The sequence below is a fragment of the Crocodylus siamensis genome, chromosome 4, assembly GCF_052110815.1.
Source record: "Crocodylus siamensis isolate JL-2025a chromosome 4, ASM5211081v1, whole genome shotgun sequence".
NCBI lineage: Eukaryota > Metazoa > Chordata > Crocodylia > Crocodylidae > Crocodylus > Crocodylus siamensis.
The window spans coordinates 59,303,712-59,327,080 of NC_143398.1; the positions used below are offsets into that span (position 1 = coordinate 59,303,712).

General features: G+C 44.8%; 1 long non-coding RNA gene across 3 annotated transcripts in view; it reads left to right on the plus strand.

The window, feature by feature from the left end:
- The window catches only part of LOC149865766 (uncharacterized), a 204,143-nt gene that overhangs the window by 22,979 nt on the left and 157,795 nt on the right, over positions 1-23,369 (plus strand). For 2 of the 3 annotated variants that reach the window (XR_016441771.1, XR_016441770.1), the window contains exon 2: positions 8,310-8,406. This is a non-coding gene — a long non-coding RNA (uncharacterized LOC149865766). Of the gene's footprint in view, positions 1-8,309; positions 8,407-9,484; positions 9,794-23,369 lie in introns of those variants that run through there. The other variant, XR_016441769.1, reaches the window with a different exon arrangement.

Genomic DNA, 23,369 nt, shown 5'->3' on the forward strand with positions numbered 1-23,369 from the left:
AGGGTCTAAGACAAATTTTGGTATTCCTACCTACAATTAGGAACTAATTTGTTTCTAGATTTTTAAGACTAATGTATTTATTTTTCTATTTTTTAAAATACCCAACAACTCAATATTCAAAATACATTCAAACTCCTTTATTGAGAACTTTCTTATTTTATGCCTGTTGACTATGACCAAGGGAGCCAAAATTTGGATTCCTAGACCAGGGAGAAGTGACTGTCTCTGGGGAGTTGGTGGCATAGGAGTCGTTGTATAAATTCTTCTTGACCAGAGCCATGTTCTTCTTGACCTGCTGCTCACAAACATGGACGATTCAGTGGGGACTGTAGTAGTGGATGGCAACTTGGGTGACAGTGACCATGATCAGAGTTAAGGATCCTGGAGGAAGGAAGGAAGGAGAGCAGAAGAGTATAGACCCTGGACTTTAGAAAAGCAGACTTCAACTCACTCAGGGAACTCTTGGGCAGGATCCCCTGGGAGGCCAGTCTGAAGGGGAAAGGAGTCCAGGAGATGAATCATCCCTACATGCAGGAAGACTAGAATGCATGTCAGAAGACCAGCTTGATTTAGCAGGGAACTCTTCAGTGAGCTAAAAAACAAAAAGGAAGTTTATAAGAAGTGGAAACTTGGACAAATGACTAGGGAGGAGTATAAAAACATTGCTTGGACATGCAGGGATGAAGTCAGGAAGGCCATAGCACAATTGAAGTTGCAGCTAGCAAAGGGTGCGAAGGGTAATAAGGGTTTCTACAAGTATGTCAGCAACAAGAGGAGGATCAGCTGCTCTGGAAGTGCCGCCCAGGACCCTACTTCCTGATGTTGCTCTTCACCATTGCTGAGGTAAGTGACAGAAGGGGACTATCTCTAGGGTTCTCTCCTTCTCCCCTATGTCTTTCTTCCACTTCACATACTCATGCCTTTTTCACCTCAGTCTTCATGGGCAAGGTCAGCTTCCAGACTACTGCCCCTGGCAGCATAGTCTGGGGAGGAGTTGATCATCTAGTGGTGGCAAAAGAACAGGTTAGGGACTAGGGCTGTGTGAAGCTTAGGCTGCTGATTCAATTTGGTGGAGATTCAGCCGGATTCGGTGGCCGAATCTCCAGATCGAATCAGGAGGCCCTTTAATCTCTCCGAATCGATTAGGAGAGATTTGATGATTTTGACATAGACACAGCTTTAAATGTTTTTTTTCTACATACCCCAAGGTACCAGGCAGCTTGTGAACGCTGAGATGAGGGGGTGGATGGAGCGACCCACGGGAGCGCAGAGGGGACCCCAGTGGCTCGGCAGCAGACCTGGAAGTGGACCAGAAACACTTCTGGTCCACTTCTGGATCTGCAGCAGAGCACACAATGGCCCCCCCTCCCACCCCCTGCTCAACAACTGGAGCTTTCTGGGTTGGGGGGGCACCCGGTGTCCCCCCCGGCTGATCGCTGAGCCAGGAGGGTGTGGGGGGAGGGAGGTCCCCCCACACACTCAGCAGCAGACCTGGAAGTGGACTGGAAGTGCTTCTGGTCCACGTTTGGGTCCTCTGCCAAGCATGCTGGGGACCCCCCTGCACTCCCATGGGACACTCCATCCACCCCACCATTGCAGCATTCACAAGCCACACCTGGTACTTCAAGGTATGTAGAAAAAAACATTTAAAGCTGTGTCTATGGTCAAATCGCTGATTCTCTGAATCAGTATTGAGTCTTCAGGTTCGGATTCAGCTGACTTCAAATCAATGAATCAAATCACTGTCCCCTGATTCGGCCCAAATCTGAATCAAATACAGCCCATTTCACACATCTCTATTAGGGACTATTTAGAAAAGCCAGATGGGTGCCAGATGAGACTTTAGAAGAGTCTATGGGAACAGATGGGATGTACCTAAGGGATGTGCTAAGGGAGATGGCTGATGAGATTGTAGAGCCATTGGCCAGCATCTTTGAAAACTCACGGAGATTGGGAGACATCCTGGATGTTTGAAAAAGGGCAAATATAGTGCCCATCTTTAAGAAAGGGAAGGAGCTACAGATTAGTCAGCCTCAAAGTCCCTAAAAAAATCATGGTGCAAATCCTCAAGCAATCCATTTCTAAGCACTTGGAGGAGAAAGTGATTAGGAACAGTCAGCATGGATTCACCAAGGGCAAGTCATGCCTGACCAACCTGATTGCCTTCTGGGATGAGTTGCCTGGTTCTGTGGATGTGGGGAGACCAGTGGATGTGACATACCTTGACTTTAGCAAGGCTTTTGATATGGTCTCCCACAACATTCTCGCAAGCAAACTAAGGAAGTATGGCTTAGATGAATGGACTGTAAGGTGGATAGAAAATTAGCTGGATCATTGGTCTCAGTGGGTAGCAGTTAGTGGCTCAATGTCTAGTTGGCAGCTGGCATCAAGTGGAGTGCCCCAGGGGTTGGTTCTGGGGCCAGTTCTGTTCAATATTTTCATCAGTGAACCAGAAGATGGGATAGAGTGGACCCTCAGCAAGTTTGCAGGTGACACCAAGCTGGAGGGAGTAGTGAATATTCTGGAGGGTAGGGTTAGGGTTCAGAGACCTCAACAAATTGAAGGATTAGACCAAAAGAAATCTCATGAGGTTCAATAAAGAGAAGTGTAAAATTCTGCACTTAGGATGGAACAATCCCATGCACTGGTACAGGCTGGGACTGACTGGCTAAGCAGCAGCTCTGCAGATAAGGACCTGGAAGTTACAGTGGACAGTAAGCTGAGTATAAGCCAATAGTGTGTACCTGTTGCAAAGAAAGCTAACAGCTTACCAGGTGGCATTAGTGGGAGCATTGCCAGCGGACCGAGGGAAGTGATTCTTCCCCTCTCTTGACAGTGGTGAGGCCACATCTGGAGTACCGTGTCCAGTTTTGGGACCCCACTACAGAAAGGATGTGGACAAATTGGAGAGAATCTAGTGAGAGGAACAAAAATATTTAGGAGGGTGGGACACATGACTTCTGAATAGAGGCTGAGGGAACTGGGCTTATTTAGTCTGGAAACAGGTGAGGGAGAGGGGAGGGACTTAATAGAAACCTTTAACTACCTGAAGGGTGATTCCAAAGAGGATGGAGCTAGACTGTTGTCAGTAGTGGCAGATGACAGAATAAAGAGCAGTGGTCTCAAGTTGCAGCCAGGAAAGTTGAAGTTAGATATTAAGAAGAACTTTCTCACTAAGAGGATAGTAAAGCACTGGAGCATATTACCCAGAGAAGCGGTGGAATCTGCACCCTTGGAGACCCAGTGAGACAAAGCCTTGGGGCTGTTACAGTTAGTTAGGAACAGTGCTGCTTTGAGCAGGGAGTTGGACTGGATGACCTCCTGCTCCCCTCTGACTTTAATTTTTTATGATTCTCTCTGCTACTGAAGAGAGAAAGGATTATTTCTTGATCAGCTGTATATAGATTGTCATGGATTTGTACCAGAATGTGCACTCTGATCTGGATTTGATGGTGAATATCTTGTGAGAAGGTGTCCTCTCATGATATTTCCTTGATCTGCATCAAAAATCTTTGGAGGACACCTTAGAGTTTGGTACTCCTGAATGCAAATAGAGAATTTGTCTCTTCAGATTACTGTTTTAAAATCAGTGCTTAATAACCAGTGAGGATTGTTTATTTAGCAAACTAATGTATAGTAGGCAAATGCAGTATTCCATCAATATAAGCACAAGTGCCAGGGCTATGGTTTGCACTACCTATGAAGTGTCATTTATCTCTGGAAGATACATGAAAGACCAGATCTTTAAAAAAGACTTAAGTGGTTAAAGCAAGACTTGCTTGAAATTTAGATGACAAAGGTCAAAATGACAGCCCTAAAAACAGCAATGCTGCTGCTGCCTAACTGTGGAGGTATCTGAACTCTGTAGGAACTTTGCTTTTTTTCCATAAATTCTCCAGGTACCATAGGTTCTGTCTCACTGTGTGCCTGCTTATATATTTTACATGAAACTGTCATTAGAAAAATGCATAACCAGTCCTGGAACCCAGGTCTCTCCACATCCTAGGTTACATAATCTGTGCTGTTTTTCTGATTTTGAATTCTCTTCTGCTCAGTGGTTTAGCTTCAACACTAAGGTGGGGAATTCCTTCTCTCAGAACAGCAAATGGCCTGGCAGTTATGAATCTGATGTAAATGAAGTTAACTACATTTAGGTGGAAGTGAGATATGAATCTGGGGTGAATGCCTTCACACTAGTCCAGTGTTTAAAAGGAGTGGTGCGTCAGCTTGTGCTTTTTACAAGACTGAACTCTACTCAGGTATTGGAAGAAAGGTCAGAGTCAGAGGGACTCACCTTCAAGAACGGCTTCTGTGCTGTGGAACTGAAATTGAGGAAGGCACTTCCCTGCAGTGCTGAGTAAGCTGTTAGATAAAAACAAACAAAAAACCCACACTACCATCAGCATTTTGTAGTGACCTGCTCCAGGTGGTCTTTTCAGCATGTTGACTGTTAGTGCGGAACCACTCAGCATGCTGACCATTTTGGATCTCATTCTGCTGCACCTGTTGTTCCTGTGCACAATATAGTGAGGCACCTCCCATAGGGTTCTGGCATCCAGAGCTTTCATGCATAAAGCTACGAAAAGACTCTTTGTTAGGACACATGAGGCTAAATAGGAGGTAGAATCACGGAATCGTAGAAAATAGAAAATTAGAGCTGGAAGGGCCCCGGGCCCTGGGGGAGGCACACCTGGGCCACAGGTTAGCGAGGATTTAGTTAGGGAGCTTCTGGAGGGGGTGGACGTATTCAAGTCAGCCGGCCCGGATGATTTCCACCCTAGAGTTCTAAAGGAACTGGCCGAGGTCATTGCAAGTCCCCTGGCACAACGTTATGAGCACTCGTGGTGCTCTGGTGAGGTACCGGAGGACTGGAAGAGGGCCAACATGGTCCCCATCTTCAAAAAAGGCAGGAAGGAGGACCCGGGAAACTATAGGCCGGTTAGTCTCACCTCGAACCTAGGCAAGCTGTTCGAGAAAATTATGCTGGCACACATCCAGGAGGGGCCAGAAGGGGACTGCATGCTTAGGGGCAACCAACATGGGTTCATCAGTGGCAGGTCCTGTCAGACCAACCTGGTGGCCTTTTACGATCAGATCACCAGATCATTAGACGTAGGGGTAGCAGTGGATATAATCTTCCTGGACTTCTGGAAGGCTTTTGACACCGTCTCTCACCCTGTTCTCATTAAGAAACTGGGGGGCTGTGGTGTAGACACCCACACAGTCAAATGGGTCGCCAACTGGCTGGAGGGCCGCATTCAGAGGGTGGTAGTGGATGGGTCCTTCTCAACCTGGAAGGACATGGGCAGTGGGGTTCTGCAGGGCTCGGTCCTAGGGCTCACACTGTTCAACATCTTCATCAGCAATTTGGATGAGGGGTAAAAAGCACCCTGTTCAAATTTGCTGATGACACTAAGATGTGGGGGGATGTTGGCACACTAGAAGGAAGCATCAGGCTTCAGTCAGACCTGGACAGGTTACAAGGGTGGGCGGACGAGAATAGGATGGGATTCAACACAGACAAGTGCAAGGTGATGCACCTCTGGAGGAACAACCGGCACCATACCTACAGGTTAGGGAACTCCCCTCTTGTCAGCATGGAGGCGGAAAGGGATCTGGGGGTCATCATTGACTCCAAGATGAACATGGGCCGGCAGTGTGGGGAGGCAGTCAGGAAGGCCAACCGCACCTTGGCATGCATCCACATCTTGAGCAGGTCCAAAGAGGTGATCCTCCCCCTCTATGCAGCACTGGTCAGGCCGCAGCTGGAGTACTGCATCCAATTCTGGGCGCCGCACTTCAAGAGGGGTGTCGACAGCATGGAGAGGGTCCAGATGAGGGCCACTCGTATGATTAGGGGACAGCAGGGCAGGCCCTATGAGGACAGGCTACGGGACCTGAACCTGTTCAGCCTCCACAAGAGAAGGCTGAGGGGGGATCTTGTGGCCTGTTATGAACTAGTCAGGGGGGATCAGCAGGCATTGGGGAAGTCACTGTTTCCCCGAGCACCGCCAGGAGTGACCAGGAATAACGGTCACAAGCTGGCAGAGGGTAGGTTTAGGTTAGATATCAGGAGGCGCTACTTCACTGTGAGGGCGGCTAGGGTCTGGAACCAGCTTCCAAGAGAAGTGGTGCAGGCTCCTAACCTGGGGGTGTTTAAGAGGAGGTTAAATGAACATCTTGCTGGGGTCATTTGACCCCAGTACTCTTTCCTGCCATGGCAGGGGGTTGGACTAGATGATCTGCTCAGGTCCCTTCCGACCCTAGAAACTACGAAACTATGAAACTATTCCCAACTAGATCATCCCAGCCAAGGCTTTGTCTAGCTGGGTCTTAAAAACCTTCAGGGATGCAGAGTCCACAACCTCTCTGGGTAACCTGTTCCAGTGCTTTGCTACTCTCCTAGTGAGAAAATTTTTCCTGATATCTAACCTGAACTTCCCTTGCTGCAACTTAAGACCATTGTTCCTTGTTCTGTCATCTGCCACCACTGAAAAGAGTCCAGCTCCATCTTCTTTGGAACCTCGCTTCAGGTAGATGAAGGCTGCTATTAAATCCTCTCTGTCTTCTCTTCTGCAGACTACATAAGCCCAGTTCCCTCAGCCGCTCCTCAGAAGTCATGTGCCCCAGCCACCTTACTATTTTTGTTGCCCTTCATTGAACTGTCTCCAACTTATCCACATCCTTCCTGTAGTGGGGGGGCCCAAAACTGAACATAGCAATCCATTTAGATGCTTTAGATGACGTGTGTCTGCACCTATTTGCTGCAAAACCTAACTTTTGGGTAGCTAAGTCTTTGTTGGCTTTTATTCACAAACCAAGCCATGTGAGATAAGCATGTCATAAGATTAGGCATTAAAATTGGTAATAGAAGAATCAGTTAAAAACATTGAAATTGGAATAGTGAATACATTTCAAACCATTGAAGTAAGTTTACCTGGGGTCTTAACAAAGGTATAATGGGGCTGCTTCACAAGCCAGACACGCATCCTGCTGTTAGCTGTGGTGGTAGCTATTTTTGTGGCCTTCCTTCCCTTCCCCCACCTCCCTCCTAAAGGTGGAGGTGGAGGCTACTGCCCCTGTTGCTCCTTTTCAGTTATTTTACTGGGCCTCACAGAGCTCAACAGTGCTTGTTTGGTGGAGCTCCATTTCTTCAGGCAATTAGACACTAGTTTGCCCACTTTTAAATAAGAGTTGCTGTGCATTATTACCCTGCTTCAGTGCATGCAGCCATGTGCATTAGTTATGTTTGTGTTGTTACAAATATTTTAGTTAAACTGAATGACTGTGTGATCTGCTAGCACTGTGCATTATTTGGCATCTTGGGGATTAACCTTCATTTAAATTTATTGTGTTTCTTAGCAGAGGCAGCCTTGAACATATTATCAGAGGATCCAAGAGAAATATTTAAGTTCAAATTGCATAAATATTTAAGGAATAAAAAGAAAAGAGAATAGGACTACTGAGAATTCAGGGTTCCTGATGCAAAAGTAAGGGACAGGCTGCACAGTCTCATTCTATAAATGCTCAGTTTCCCAATATTACATGCTTACAGATGGGATGGTATGAGAATATGGAATCATTTGTTTTTCAGTCACCTGATTCTGAAAAGTATTGCTGGGATTCCTGGCAGGCCAACCAGGGACTGGTAAAATTGAGCACATATTGCACTTTGATTTCTTTAAGCCTATGGTAAACTCTTACACATAAAAGGACTTAGAAAATGCAAGCAGTAGGAAGCAGCCCTGGGGAGATCACCTCTCAGTTCACTAGTCTGTGAGATGAGAGGCCAAGTTTATTTTCTTGGGCCTGAAACAGACTATTTTGCTGAGCGAAAAGGTAACATTAAAATTGGTCATCTCTTCACAACTCTAAATATATGACCCTCTAAAATACTGCAGCTAACCAAAGGTCACTGAAAATACCATAAATCACTGCTCTGTGGCTTGGAATTTTTATATTAATCAACTCAGAAAAGTTTATTAAAGTTATCCCAGAAATTGCTTTGAATATAAAGGGGTAAGCAACCACCTTTCCCTAAAGCTAACCTAATCCATTTCTCCATTATGCATCATGTCATAACCTCTGTTTTTATCCCACTGTCTATAGCATGCTACCATACAACAGGCCTGTCGAGACCCCAAGTTTGAGCTGGCAGGCAATGGTTAAAACCTTTTTTTTTCTAGTAAGGGCCACAGCTGTCCATTGCACCAGCGGTGTTGAGGCCTGTCTCTTACTTTATAGCAGAGCTCAGAGGCTGAAGACCATAAATGGGAGGACTGATGCCATCTTTGGTTTAATTTCTTCAGATAACTGTGAAAGCAAAGCTGAGACTTTTGATCACTATCAGAGGCTGAAAATAGGAAGCAGCTTGGTGATCTCAGCATGTTTTTCTTCTAGGTTGAGGTAAGTCACACTGGCCCTGGCAGGGGATTTCCCTGCTGCTTGGTCTGCTTGGCTCCTGGTACGGAGGAACAGCTGCATCTTGCCCCTCCATCCAGCCTGGGGTTCCTGGTTTGGGGAGTGGGTGAAGGGATTTGCCTGGTGCTCCCTCAATTTCTCAGAAATTTCTACCAGTACAAATTAATGTCTGTGCCTACCTACCATTTGTCATTTGAAGGGGTAGAGCTCTTGTTGGAGTCCATTTATGATGATTAGTGGATGAGGAACACTGCTTTTCTTGGTATGTGGATTTCAGACCCTGCCTGCTGTCTTTTTCCATCTGGGCCTATATTACAAATTCACCTCTGGTGTAGCTCTGTCAGCAGTGGAACGAAAGGTAGATTGGGTCCATTGTGAAGTATTTAAGACATTTTGTTTGATTTACAGAAACTTTGGTTAATGTTTCCTTTCAATCCACCCCTTCACTCCCCCCTTGTTAATTCAGGGAAATAGATGCATGATTATGTAAGTAGAAGATTGAACTTAGGTCCCAGCATTAGGGTCTGTTCAAATTCTTCACTCAGGTTACTCCTCCCAAGTTAGTTTAACTTGATTGAAAGTAGCTATACTATGGAATATCACTTTATTTGTTGCATCTCACAATGGTGCACTGCTTACTTGCACAGGCTTCTGGAGGCCATACAGGTTTTCTCAGTAAGTTGGAGTGAGCTGAGCCAAACTGGGTATGTGTACATTGTACAGGCAGTCCTCAGACTTACGACACAATTGGTTCCTGAAAACAGAGTCTTAAGTTGAAACACTGTAACTTGGAACCATTTTTCTCATAAGAAACAATGTTATAAATGGGGGATTGGTTCCTGAATGAAGGCCCAATACCCTATTTTCACCAAAAATATCCCAGAATTTTGTACTCGATCAATTATAGGTGGGTAATATAGCTACATTAATGTATTTATATTGTAAATAGCAATCATATTGATTTGGAAGGACTTCCTTGAGGTGACTTTGCTGGACATTTTGAAGGGTTCTTGGCTGGAGTCTTCCCAGGAGTCTTGGCTGAGGTTTGTCTGCTTTCTTATAGAAAATATCCGAAGAAGTTTGGACAGATGTTCTCCAGAGAGATGAGCGATGCAGTGAACTTGTTCATTGGCGTGACATTGCATTGGATCAAGTGTTGTAAAGTTGAAACTGATGTCATAAAGTTGAAACAGTGTCAATTTATGAAAGTTGTAACTTGAAATGTTGTAAGTCAAGGACTGCCTCTATATATCTCTGGGAGGGATGTACTTGAGCAGTGCTCTTTCCTTGTAACTGTGGGAAAACTCATCCCTCCTTTTTTGGACACAAAAGGAGATTGTGGAAAGGCATTGGAATGCTTACCTCATTTGGATGATGCTAGCTTTCATCTGCACTACAAAATAGTTATAGGGCTGGCAGATGGGTAGTACTACCTGAGTCTTGTCTATATGTTTTTGGAATTAAAAATATTCCCTACCTTGAATTAAAGGATTTTGGTGTGGATGGGACTCAAGATAAGGGTATTACTTGAATCATAACTCCAAGTTAATTTCACCATGAAGACAACCTTACAAATGTTTCCTTCAAAAATGAAGTTGGGGCTGAAGTATAAGGAGTGAGATCAAGGTTAAATATCAAGGTTAAATATGAAGCTTTTTTTTTTTTTTTTAAGTGTCAGTCATTTCATGCCAAACCAGGCGGTGAGCCTGAGAAAAGAAAATACAAGGAAACTAGATATGACATTTCAAAGCTTTTTTTTCGTCTTAGAACTGAGTTTCATACAAATAGTTATAAGCTGGGCCTGGTTTAAATCACGATATTGCATTTTTCATGAAAATCATGAAATTAAGTTATTTTTACAAAAAAGGTGACTTGCAATGAAATGCCATGATATGGCCACTTGTAAGCAGCCATATCACGGTGTTTTGCCGCAACAAGATGGCTGCTACAGCCAATAAAAAGAAATCAAGGCAAGCTTGGAACATCTCAGTCCAGGACCTGGTGAACCCAGTTCAGTACCCTACAGGAACACTCCCTGCTGATTGGTTGATGCTGAACTCAGCCTCAGACTCACTGCTGATTGGGTGGGAGCCCAGCAAAGCAGAGTGGCATTTTTGAAAAGGGAATTTCCTCCCTGCCTGTCAGAAACAATACAGTGCGGAGACCGCTACTGCTGTTCCTGCCTCTACCAGTGAAGCTGGGTGGGGGAGGGGACATGATGTGAGCTTTTAAGCAGCAGCCTTGGGAGCAAGACCTCTGCTGTTGCAATAAAATCTGGCCCAAAACCTGTCCCCTTGGTCAGTCAGGGGGCATAAGGGAAGTGTCACAATCTGGGTGCAAGAATGGCAGCCTCCACGACAATCAGACCATTATATTAGTGAGCTGGGCCCATGATTTAAACCAGGCCCTAGTCATAAGAATAACCAAATCTTGTACTCAAAAGCTCATATGAACCATCATGCTAGAAAACATCCTGTAGGCTGATGTCTTGCCTCTGAGTTTCTGATGTATAGCAGGAGGCTTCAGAGTAAATGGTAAATACTGTAATGCAACCAATTTCTTTTCAAACCTACTGCCTTCAGAGCACTTCTAAGTCAGTGATCAGGAATAACACTTTGTTAGTGTCTTCAAGGCACAGACAAAAAGTTATGGCATTAAAATTGGATTCATTCAAAGCTTTGGTACACTCCCCTTCACCTCCCCATACGTTCACCTCAACTCCACTTCACCTCCCCATGTTTTGTCAAATGAGGCTATCCCAAGGGTCTGGTTTTGCAGCATTGCTGTGATTCTTTCTGTATTCATGGCAAGCAGTATTGTCAGGTATGCAAGAAAGGAATGTGAAGAAGAAGATGTGCAGGAAAGTCACTAGGCTGAAACTTCCTCTCAGGCTACTGGATTTATTTTATGTGGACTCTGGGTATAGAGCTTTGTATCCCTTGGCATCACAACTGAAAGCAAGATCAATTTGTGAATGGGCTGTTTAAAGAATGCTCAGCAGCTGCATTCATCTGGTGTTCCCAGAGGTAGCTGTGACTCAGAGGAAGCAACTGCGGACAATGCAGCAGGAAGCAGCCCCTGCTGGTAATTACAGTCAATGTGGATAGGGGATACGGTATTTAGAAAGGGGCAACCTAGTAGGCCCCCTGTTTATTACTGTAGTGTCACCAAGTAAAATCAGTGCTTTCACAGAAAAGTGATGTTGTTACATACAGAACAAAATCTGGCAGCAGGGTCAATATGCTGTTATGTAACCCAATGCAGACCCATTAGCTAAGGGTGACACACTTGAGTTGTCTAAAAGCCACAGCCTGGAAGCAATAGCATAACTAGAGGTTGGCAAGGACCACCTGCCCTGGGTGCCAAGTGAGGAAGAGCTCCAGAATCACCCCTTACCCCCACAGAGTCTGTGTCCTGGCAGCATTGCTATGATGGGAACTCCGAAGTAGTTCCTTGCTGTCACTGCTTTAAGAGCTGGGGTGGGCAGAGTATAGAACAGTTCTAGCTGGGCTGCTGTTGCCATGTGTACTCTGCCTGGTGATCTACTTGGGCGCCCCTTTCTAAACACCATATCCCCTATACTAGGGTTACTATATTTTCAGTTCCAAAAAAGAGGACACCTGTTGTGTGTTGGGGGGGGGGTAGGGGAGAGTTTGATTATGGGCGGAAGTGATATGGCAGTGCCCTGCCCCTGCCCATTCTATTGCCTCTTACTCACAAGCCACAGCACGCCCCCCCCCACAAGTTCTGCTGCTACCCTTCACTCCCACCCCACAGACTGCTGGCTCTGCCAGTGCCCCTTACTCCCAACCTGCAGTACCCTAACCCCTGGGCCATGCTGGTGCCCCTCACTCCCAACCCACAGCCCCCTGGCATTGCCAGTTCCCCTCACAAGCCACAGCTCTGCTGGTGCCCCTCATTTCTGACTTACACCCTTCTGCTCCTTCCAGCCTTGCAGCGGCTCCCAGTTGCCTTGCCCCTGCAAGCAAGGGCACTGGCCCTGGTGCCACCAGCCAGGCCACACAGCTCTCTGCTGTCCTCAAAGGGCCCCCCTGTCCCCTTCCCCTGCTGGAGGGGCAGGCATGTCCCCCCTGCCACCCCTTCCCTGCTGCAGCCCTGGCACCTGGACAGCTTCCTCCAGCTCTGGCAGGCACCTCCCCCCCCACACAAGTGCCCCTGGCCTCCTCCCAGCCCCCTGGACAGTCCCAAAGCCCTGGCCTTCCAACACCCCCTGCCCTGACTTACTTGCATCCAGCTGCCAGGGCTGTTCCCACTACTCTGCCTGGCTGCATGCTGGCCACGTGTGTGTGTGCCCTTCCACGAATTGCCGTCCCCCAACTCCCGCCAGCCCCAAGCAACTCCTTGCTAGGGCAAGCTGGGAAAAACTTTGAAGCTGCCCCGACCCAACTTCAAAACTGACCTGATCAAAATCCCAGACATTTGTTTATATTAAAAAACCCCCACACGGATGGAGATCAGAGGATCCAAAAAGAGGACACCACCACCTTACCATGGGGGGAGAAACCTGCCCAGGAAACTGGGAAGGGTTCTGCATAAATGTAACCAATATGATCCAATTTTACTGGATGACACCAGCCATGCCACCAGTTATTAGCATACAAGCAGTGTGAATGAGAAAAGAATCTGATTCTAGGGATATGATCATATGGCCATGCAGTCCAAAGAAAAGAGCTTTGGACCAGCCACAGAAAGGTGATTCAGAATTCACCCTAAGTAAATTGAATGAAATATCTACCTTCCTGCCCATGCTTATCTACCACTGAGCAAACACATCTGTTTTGAATTGAAAACATTTACTCTCAGGAAAGTAGGTCAGGTCAGCTATTGCAGATGTTGCCCATGCACATTCTGAATGTTATGAAGTAATGTCAGTAAATATGGAAAGGAACTGAAAAGGAAGTGCAGGATGCACTGTATGGGCTGCACTGGAACTAGATGCATCCCATAACACTGTTGGTTCTAAGAAGTGTATGACAGCTATCCAGCTGCGTGTTATAAGGCCCTTCGTACAGCTTTGCTACAAACCTCCCTGTATGTGATCAAACAGCTGTGTGCATACCGTGTGACATTTGTGAGCTGTCACCTATGAAACAGCAATGAAATTTTAAAATATTAAAGAGGTTTGTTTGGAGGTTTTTTTGGAAAATACATATTGGATTGTTTGTTACAGCTATGGCTATGACACAGGTTTGGTTTAATACAAGTGGAGGCACATGCACACATGCTTCTACACATATCCTGAGAAGTGTCTGATGTGTGTTGTTTCTTTCAGTCACAGGCCTTTGTTGTTTAACATCTACTGCAGTGGTTCCCAAACTCTGACAGATTGCACACCGCCAATTTTAAATGATACAATGTTAAGTATCCCCAGCAAATTTTTCAGTTCAACCTTAAGTACCACCAGCAAATTTTCGTCATATTAAGAAATTATAATAAATCTGTTAACACATATCACAGACAGGTTGTCTGTGTTCCACTGGTGGTACATGGACCACAGATTGGGAACCGCTGATTTACTGAACTGTTTAGGTACACATCACCTACCCTATGTCTTCAGAATGCTCTAGCATGGAACAACAGAGCGGCAGCCTGAGAAGCATGTCCATGAATTTCAAAACAGGTTTCAAGATGTTGGGAACACTGCAACAGATGTTAGTAACAGGGGCACTAAACTTCATTAGGTGCCATTGCTCAGTGGGTATTGCTTTCAATGGTAACATCCGATTAGTTGCAGTTGAATTGAATTAACTTGCAGGCCGTCATACAAGAGAAGTTTCACCAAAGTGCCGAGCTCTTCCTATATCCAGATACTCCAGTTTTGTATGAATCTCTGTGCATGGGAAGCACAGTTGCTACCAAGTCACTCAAGAATTCTACCAGGATGATCTCCATGTCTTAGCTGAGTATATTGTCAAAACAATAATATATTTGCCTGCTATTATCTACATGTACATACATACAGGAAGTTAGGTAAGATGACTTCAGTGAAGTATTACCAGTGTATAGAAAGATGTGTAGGGTGCAAGTTGCCTTTGTTCCTTGCTTCAGCATGACATCTGCCTTATACATGGTCCCAGTCATGTAATAACTGAGGCTTGGTGAATGAGGAGCTGACTTGGCTATGTCTGTACTGCAGGGCCAGAGCTGCAATTGCAGTACACAGAGACCTAACCAAACTGATGGAATTGAATCTGTAGCAGCACAGAACTTGGTCCAGATTCTTTACATCCCAATCTGGGACCTTGGGTATATGCCAACCTTGCCATCTACTGCCTGTGGCACTTGGCTTCACGGCTATTGCTGCCCAAGAAAGCTCTATTAAAAGTAGTATAGGAATGTCTTCATGTGCTGCATCCCTGAGGGACTAAATTTAGATGTGCCTGATATCTGTCTGTGCACTAGCTTTGTAAAAATGTAATGATTCGTTTTTTCCCCAGTCTGTTTGGAGACAAATTTTTGAGGGGGAGACAGGGTGCTTTTTTCTATCTTCTTGGATAGTAAACTCTTTGAGGCAGGCGGTGGCCAACACAGTAGTCTCTATTAAAATGGGCCCCAGTCTCAGTTGAGGGCTTTATGGTATTAAAATAATATTAAGAAAAATAAATAACTTGCAGATAGGCCTGTACTACCACACGTTTGTGGTTTCTCTCTTTCTTTACTGCCCCTCCCCACAAGCTCTTTTCTGAAAACCTGCATGTAGCCAGAGACTTGGCAAAATGCTCAGAGTACAGCTCCAGAAGAAAGAAACCTTTGTACCCTTAATTCAGGCTGTCACTAACTCCTTCTATGGTTCTGGTTCATCTTCACTTATCTCTACCTCCTACCTCCTCCTTTGACAAAGTGAAGATGAATTAATTATTTCCCATACATGATGAGAGACTTTCTTTTGTAAAACACTTTGCAGATTAAACCGACTGCTAAAACAAATGCTGTTTCTCAGGGATGCTGCCCGATCTTCTGCCATTATTTTGTGATGTGCTGTTTTTGTAACATCTGTACTGATGATGCATTGGACCTGTTTTTCTATAGGTGCTGGATCTGTTTATTTCTTACAGATCAAGATATGTTCAAGGAATCTGGAAGCTAGGCTAGGCTTTTCTAATGTAGACCTAAATTGAAATATATAAATAACTACTCCACTCCATTTATAGGGGCTAGAATTATGTTGGGATTATTCAAATGGGAACATACGGTTAGCACACTACTGGACAGTCATCTTTTATCCACTTCTTCCTATGTCATAGTGACATCTACAGCCCATGTATGCCTCTAGTGACATCTGCAGCCCATAGTGACATCTACAGCCCATGAAATGAGGATCAATTTACCTATTTCCTATGAGTATAGACTTGTTCAAGGCAGAATTATCCCTGCCTAAACTTTCCCCACTGTCTGTCTAATCTACTCCTGAAAATTTCCAGAGTAGGAGATTCCATGACTTCTCTAGGTAGCCTTTTCCAATGCTTAACCACCCTTGTGGTCGGAACATTCTTCCTAATCTGCAACCTAAATTTCCTCTGCTACAGCTTGAGGCCATTGTTCCTAGTCCTGTTTCCTACAGCCACAGAGAGAAGGCTATCACCATCCTCTTTATACTCACCCTTGAGGTATTTGAAGACTTATCAAGTTCTCCCTCAATCTTCTCTTCTCTATACTAACATACTAGTTCTTTCAGCTTTTCCTTATTTGTTGTGCTTCCCGTGCCTTTAGTTATATTGTAGTGTTGTATTTATGTTGTGATTTAAGCTTGAGACTCAAAGAGCAGTTACAGCTAATAGGGGTGGTAAGAAGGCCCCGGGATACCTGAGGGGGCACCCAGCATATGGCTCAGACAAGATCAAGGACCATAGGCAGGGGCTGGCACAGAGAAGGCACCAGCAGCCTCACTGGGGTACGGACACCAGGGAGCTAGTTTAGATGCTGAATGGGGTGGGGCCAAGGGACTCTGAGTGAAACCACAGGGAAACCTGGGGCTGAGGAGCCAAGGCGGAGCAAGTGGGCGATTGCTTAGCAGTCTGTAGCAAGAGCAGCTAGTGGACTAAAGCCAAGAGGGCTGAGCCTTTCCTTGAATGACAGAGTGACATATGTGAGGCATGAGTGTAGCCACAGGGGTAGAAGGAGGCCATGAATAGGCCCTAAGGCAACTGGTGAGAAACTGATGGAGCCATGAGGGCCCCACTTAGTGCTTGAGGGGCAGGACTAGGGTGAGCTAGGTATGGGTGGGACCCTCTCGCCAAAACACTCTAGTGCTCACTCTGGGACCCTGGGCCAGCCTGTCTTTAACACTGAAATTACTCCTTCAAGGCATAGCAGGTGGGAGAAGAAGGGAGTGCATCCCAAGGAGCTGGAGTGGGGCAGGAGCCACATGGCGACTTGGGGCATCATAGCTGCCCCTGGGGCCGCATCTTGTACCCAAGCATAGGACTTCACACATGTCCTTGTTGAATTTAAGCTGGTTGATTGCAGATATTTCTCTGGTTTATCTAGATCATTTTGGCTCCTAGCCCTACCCTCTAGAGTGTTCGCAACCCCACCCAACTTGGTGTCATTTGCAAACTGATATGTACTCAATCCCATTCTCTAGCTCATTAATGAAAATGTTAAACAACAGTGGATCCAGGACAGACACTTGTGGAATCCCACTTGATGTCTCCCCACAACTAGACACCCAGCTCTTGATGACTACTTGTAGTCAGTTATGTATCCACCTTGCATTACTTACATCTAGTCTGCACTTATTTAGTGTATTTATGAGAATGTCATGGAAGATGGTGCTGAAAGTGTTGCTGAAGTCGAGGTATGTCACATCCACTGCCCTCCCCTATCCACAAAGCCTGTCACCTTATCATAGAAGGAAATGAAGTTGGTCAGGATTGACTTGTTCTTGGTAAATCCATGCTAGCTGTTTGTGATCATCTTGTTCTTCTCTAGGTGCTTTAAAATACAGGCAGATTCACTGTGGACATGCATCACGAGCTTTCTGTGGATTAAGGTCAGACTTATTGATCTGTAATTCCCAGTCTCCTTCTGCTCCTCTTTCTTCAAGTTATGCATTATTTGCCCTTTTCCGGTCATAAGGGACATTACCTGACTACCACACTTTCTCAGAAATATACTAATATTTTATACAAGTACCAAACTTGAATAGCTTTCTTAATGTTGCTGCTCTTTTGGGCCAGCACAAAGCATCTCTAGCCGTTCCTTTAGATTTTTCAATTTCTAAATTTCATTCGTGGTGTCTTTTTCACATTTTTTGCAACAACTTAAGACTCACTGTCCTAGTATTTTTCAATAAAATCTCACTTAATAATGGGAGCTCTCACTAAATTGATAATACAGGCTGGGAATATGCTACTTGGTCACCTATCCTAAAAGCCTTAATTTCTTTTTGCAGAGACTCATTCTCAGCAATGAGTTCTGACAGCCACAGTCCATATTTCATCTGAGTTTAGAAAGTTTATCTTTTTAATTCAGACTGACCTGTGCACAAACTAGTTTTGGATTATGTTTAATGCATTTCTGTCAAAGTACTACATGTTGGGTATATCTACACTTGGAATTAATATGAAGCAATAAACTCCCAAGGAGTTTGAGCTGGAGTAAACTACTCCTGGCTTCACCATCAACATGTGTGCCCAGGACATCAGCAATCTGAGCCAGGGCAGAGCAGGCCTGGGTTGGCAGGGGGTACTGGGGGACAGCTCTGGGCGGTGGCATCAGGCAACAGAGGGGCTGGCTGGGGCATAAGGTTGCTGAAAGTGTGGAGCCATGTGGCTAGGCAGGAGACTGGCCCCTGGCTGGCTGGGCTGACTTGGCACAATTTTCACTTTTGGTCATTTCTATACATGCATTTAATTGCAGTAAATTACACTGGAGTAAGATAGTACTGTTCCCAACAGTACTACCTTACTGCAGCGTTAATTAGTTCATTACATAAGACTGTTGCAAGTATAGATGATCATACTTTACCCCTCAGCTAATTAGTGCACTCCACAGTCAAGTGCATGCGTAGACACAGGCACCATATTTATACCCAACACATTTCTTATAGGTTACAATATTTTTTTTTAGGTACAAATGTATGGACTGAAAATTGAAATCTCCTTGGTGTCAGCTGGGGGGAGAAAGTGTTTGCAGAGTGGATTATGGTCAGTTTCAGTTACTGCAAGCATTCCATTAAAAAACACATAACATTTTTACATGCATGGACTAAGCACAAAGCTGTCTCTCTTATTTGAGTGCACTTACAGTTCTTATCAAGAGACAAGTGACTTAGATGTCACAGACACTTTTTTGACCGTGGTGTTATTGGATAGTGGTGCAAATAAACTTGTTGGAGACCTTCACTGGCAAGCTAATCTTTGTACTTGCTTCATAATTGGGGTTGCAGTGTTGAATCTTTTTAATTAACTCCTTCAGTTTGCAAACAGTCTTTCTCATGCCCACTATACATTTCCATGGTAGCAGTCTTAGGTTGCTGATTGTGGCTGCTACATTAGGCAGAAATTTCCCAACATGGTAAGGAATCTTTATATCCCTTTCTTGCCTGTTAGTAAAGACCTTGCTATGTTAACATTTCTGTCAGGTATATTGTTTATTTTTACAGATGGGCATGAGATCCTCTGGCCATAGTCTTCTACTGTTCCCCCCAAGATCAAGTATCCTTTACATAAACTATAGAGCACCAATATTATCAAACTTGTTGGATTTTCTAGTGTTTAACACAGTGTTACACAATACAACCTAAAGAAACAGTTTCTTCCAAAAGTGATGTTGAACATGCATCAACATGTTCTTTGCTTTTACTGGGGAGGAACCAAATGCCTGCCAGAAATGGAATGTGTACAAATAAGTGCTTTCTTTTATTTTATTTTCCTAAGGGTACCTGCCAGAACACTTGCTGACGCATTAAGCTTAAAATAATGGGGCATCAACCCAAGAGGGCGTCTACTAGCAAGAGAAGTTCTGCATGGGGACAATGTTCCCTTTTTATATATTTATTTAGGTCTAGATCCAGTAAATAACTTGGACTTATACAGCTAAATTCCACCCAAAATTGTGATAAACCCTGCCCCATGCCTGAACAGCTGCCTGGAGTGTGTATTAAGTTCTAGAAATGTCCCTTTTTGCTTAAAGTTCCTAAGTCTTCTAGATTTGTCCTTCTGGAAATGCTACAACTGCACCAAACATCCAGCTTGAAACTAGATACTTCTCTGCTAGAGTCGCTTCAGTGGCTCAATCTGGCTATTCTCAGAGCATGCCTAACACACTGACAAGACTGTACTCCCTGTCCTATCATACTGTCTCTCCCATAAACTTATTCAGGTTAATTTTAAAGCAATTTAGGTTCTTTGCCTTCACCAAGGAAGTTGAGGTTGTTTTACAATGTTGGTGAGACTGGTCTTTTTAAAATGTTGGCACCTGTTTAGATAATAGCCTGATAGTTATAATAGCTGGTCTAGGGGGTGGGAGACTGGGGTTCATTTCCATTCTCAGCCTGCAGGGGCCCAAACCCATTTTGATCATGTTTCAGAATAATGCCCTAACTACGAAAGAGAAAGTGGCTTTGGCACTAGCTTAGTGATTTGGGTAGTTGCTTTGAAAGGGGAGTCCTTAATTTTAATCCTTGGTCCCAGGGCTGTTTGTACACATTATCCAGTGACTTATAAGAGATAAACACAGCCCTGTGAGCAGACCAAAACTCAGGATTCCCCACTCCTAGAGGTTCAGCACTATGGGTGAACAGTACCTCCATCCAGAATACTACATAGTAGTTAGGGCACTGTTTCAGGAAGATGGGAATGGTGGGTTTTAAACCCTCACCAGCTGAAGGAGGATATTTGAATCCTGGTCTGCCAGTAGGCTTTTATGGAAATGAGCAATAGCCACTAGAATAGGATCAAATGGCTACCCACTGGCTACATATAAACTTATGTGGGAAATTTAGAAGAGGACTTCTAACTATCAGAGGAGTGAAGCTTTTGAAAAGTTTTCCGTTCAAATTGGTGAGGGCAAGGGACTTGAATTGTTTTAAGACTGAACTGGACAAGTTTATGGAAGGGATGGTGTGGTATTAACAATTGGTTAAACTAGTTCTGGTTTAACAATCAGTGTGTGTTGTGGAGTCGCATATTTCTTAGCTGGTTCTTGTGCTGTGGAAAGTGTCTGGTAATTCCACTCTGGTAGGAGTGTTGCTGGTCCCTGTTTGAACTTAGAAGGAAAGGTTTGGTTACTCCTTCCTCACACGAATGCTGCTAGTTTCTGGTGTGGGGGTGTTTCACCTTTTTCTGAAACATTTACACATTGGTTACTGCTAAGCCTGGGAGGCAGGTAGGGGGACTTTGTGTGAGGAGTACTTAGAATATCAGTACTTCTAGTACTTAGAAAATCAGAGGTTCCTAGTTAAAGGACTTTGTCCTTCTGCTCTGGGTCATGATCACTAAACCTGGGCTCAAGTGGGAATTTTTCCCTAGGTAATCAGTCATGGACTGGGGCAGCTGTCTTCCTCTGTGAAGCATGGTCTTTTTCTTAGGATCTGATGAACATATATTTCTCAACTACTTCTTTATTGTTACAATAGTAGGAATTTGATGGTGCCTTTGTCTGTCCTATTTTTATCTATTGCACGTGGCAGGGTCTACTAGGTATTTCTGATGTTTTACTGTGTAATTGTGCAGGGAGGTTTGAAAGTAGCAATTTCCTGCCCAGGAGACCCATCATGTGTTCCTGTGCCTTTTTTTCTTTTTTAAAGTATAAATTATCCTCAGTTTTTTAAAGTAATTTTGTATGCCTCTGTCTTCAGGAGAGAACTCTGGACTGTGGATCACATGAGCAAGAAATTACCTTCCTGCAGCTCTGAGAGCAGTTGGATTTTTGGAACACCTATGTCCATTTCACTATGAGACAGCTGTAGGCTGATGCATGCTGACTTCCTCTGGCTTCCTGCACTAAGGCATGTTGGCAGAGTGGCCAAAGGGTTTGTGACGGCTCTAGAAGTATGAGTTAAATTCCTCCTGTAAATAATGCCAAAGGCTGCCAAAGCTCCGAGGCTAGGGACAGACATTATATGTAAACGAGTTTAAGTGGTCAGAAACTATTTTAAACCTGTAACAGAACAGATGTTCAGTGCACATTAACCAGTCTGAAAATGGCTGAAACCAGTTTGAGATAAACCTGGTTGAAGGCAGTATCAGACTTAACTGATTTGGGTCAAACCGGTTTATGCAATGTCTGTCCCAGACCCTTTGCTGGTTTAAGCTAAACCAGACACCCCCAGCATCCCAGCATGCTCTCTGGGCTGAACAGGGCTCTCTGCTCCACAGCAGAGCTGGCCCCTCCCCTCTGCTTTTCCCCATAAATTCTCCTTCCCACCCACCACTCACTGCTTAAGCAGAGATCCCTTCCTCGTCTCTCCCACAGCACAGACTGTAGCCAGCATGTGGTCTGCTAGCTAATGTTGTATAAGGCAGATAGGGCAGTGTCTGCTTAGGGCTTTTTGGAGGTAATCAACAGCTCAGATGGTAATGTCCCTGCATTCCTTCCTTTGCAAAAAGCTGTTTAAGAAGAGCTTGTAATGAGCAAGTCTTTGTTTTCTGATGGGGTATTAAATGCTGATAACAGTGCTGATAAATGCTCTGTTATCAAGGGGAGGACCCTTCCGTAATCACAGTGTCCTGCTCAGGCCTGGCCATGCCCCCTCAGCTCCCTGCAGGAGAGAAGGGAGGGCTGCTCTAGCACCCTCGGGCTTCTAGCCTGAGCCACTGCAGTCATGTGCCTGCATTTCTGGGATGTTTCTCTGGGTTATAAACTGATTTAGCCTAACCAGGTTTGACTAACCAGCAAAGATTGAATCAATTCAGGGTCAGGCTTTTTGAATGTCTGTCCCTAGCCTAAATGGCTACATGGGCATTCAGGTGGAAGAGTCTGAAGTGGTTCTAGCTACACCACTGTCTTGGGTGCTGTTGTCTATAGAAGATTATGTGTCTACCCATTGCAAGACTGATTGCTCTTAGGTTGGGCAAACTGTTCAGCATACTAAATATTTTGGATCCTATTTTGAGGCACCTAACTTGCTATTTAGTGATACATTTAGTTCATGTAATTTCTTAGTAGGGATTACTGTAGCCCTATGTTTCACCGAATTGCCTTCTACTGCCTGTGATCTTCCATCCAGTGCATCAAGCATCATATTAGCTTGTATGCTTGTGTACAACTTCAAAGAAATAGAATATTATTAATTTTAAGCCTAATAATGCCTTCATCTTTACTGCACTGTCCCTGAAATAATTACTCTCTGAGCTAATAATAGCAGTGTGATATCTCTTGAAATGGTGCATGCTATGGTGCTTGCAAAGTGATGCAACCCATTGCAATTTTTGTTATCCCTTTCCACCACAAAGTGTCAGGCTTGTCTTAGCTCATATAGCTGTGTTTTTTACAGCATGTGTAGTCTTTCTGGTGGAGTTGTACTGCTACCTAGTACACCCACAAGTGGTGAAAAGAGGAATGACGTTCAGGGAAGGTTAGCTGTGAAATAAGCAGGAATAACACTGAAGAATAAGCAGTTGAGGACCAAGCAACAGCAGCAGCACCAGGATGTAGTGGGCAATGCTCTCCCTCCTGAAAAGTCCCTCCCTCCCTCTGACAGTGCTGGGACATGGTGAGTACCACTAAGCCTACCCAGCTACCTAGCTGACCAAATCCTGGTTTATAAGGTTGTCATGCTGACCACCCTCTACTGCACTGAAGCCTGGACCATCTACAGATGTCACATTAAGACCATTGAGAACTTTCACCAGCAGTGCATTGAATCCAGGATCAAATTGGAGGACCATCAGACCAGCGTGAGCGTCCTCCATGAAGCTGTGTCCACCAGCATTAAAGCCTTGCTCTTGAGAAATCAACTCCAATGAACAGGCCACTGAGTC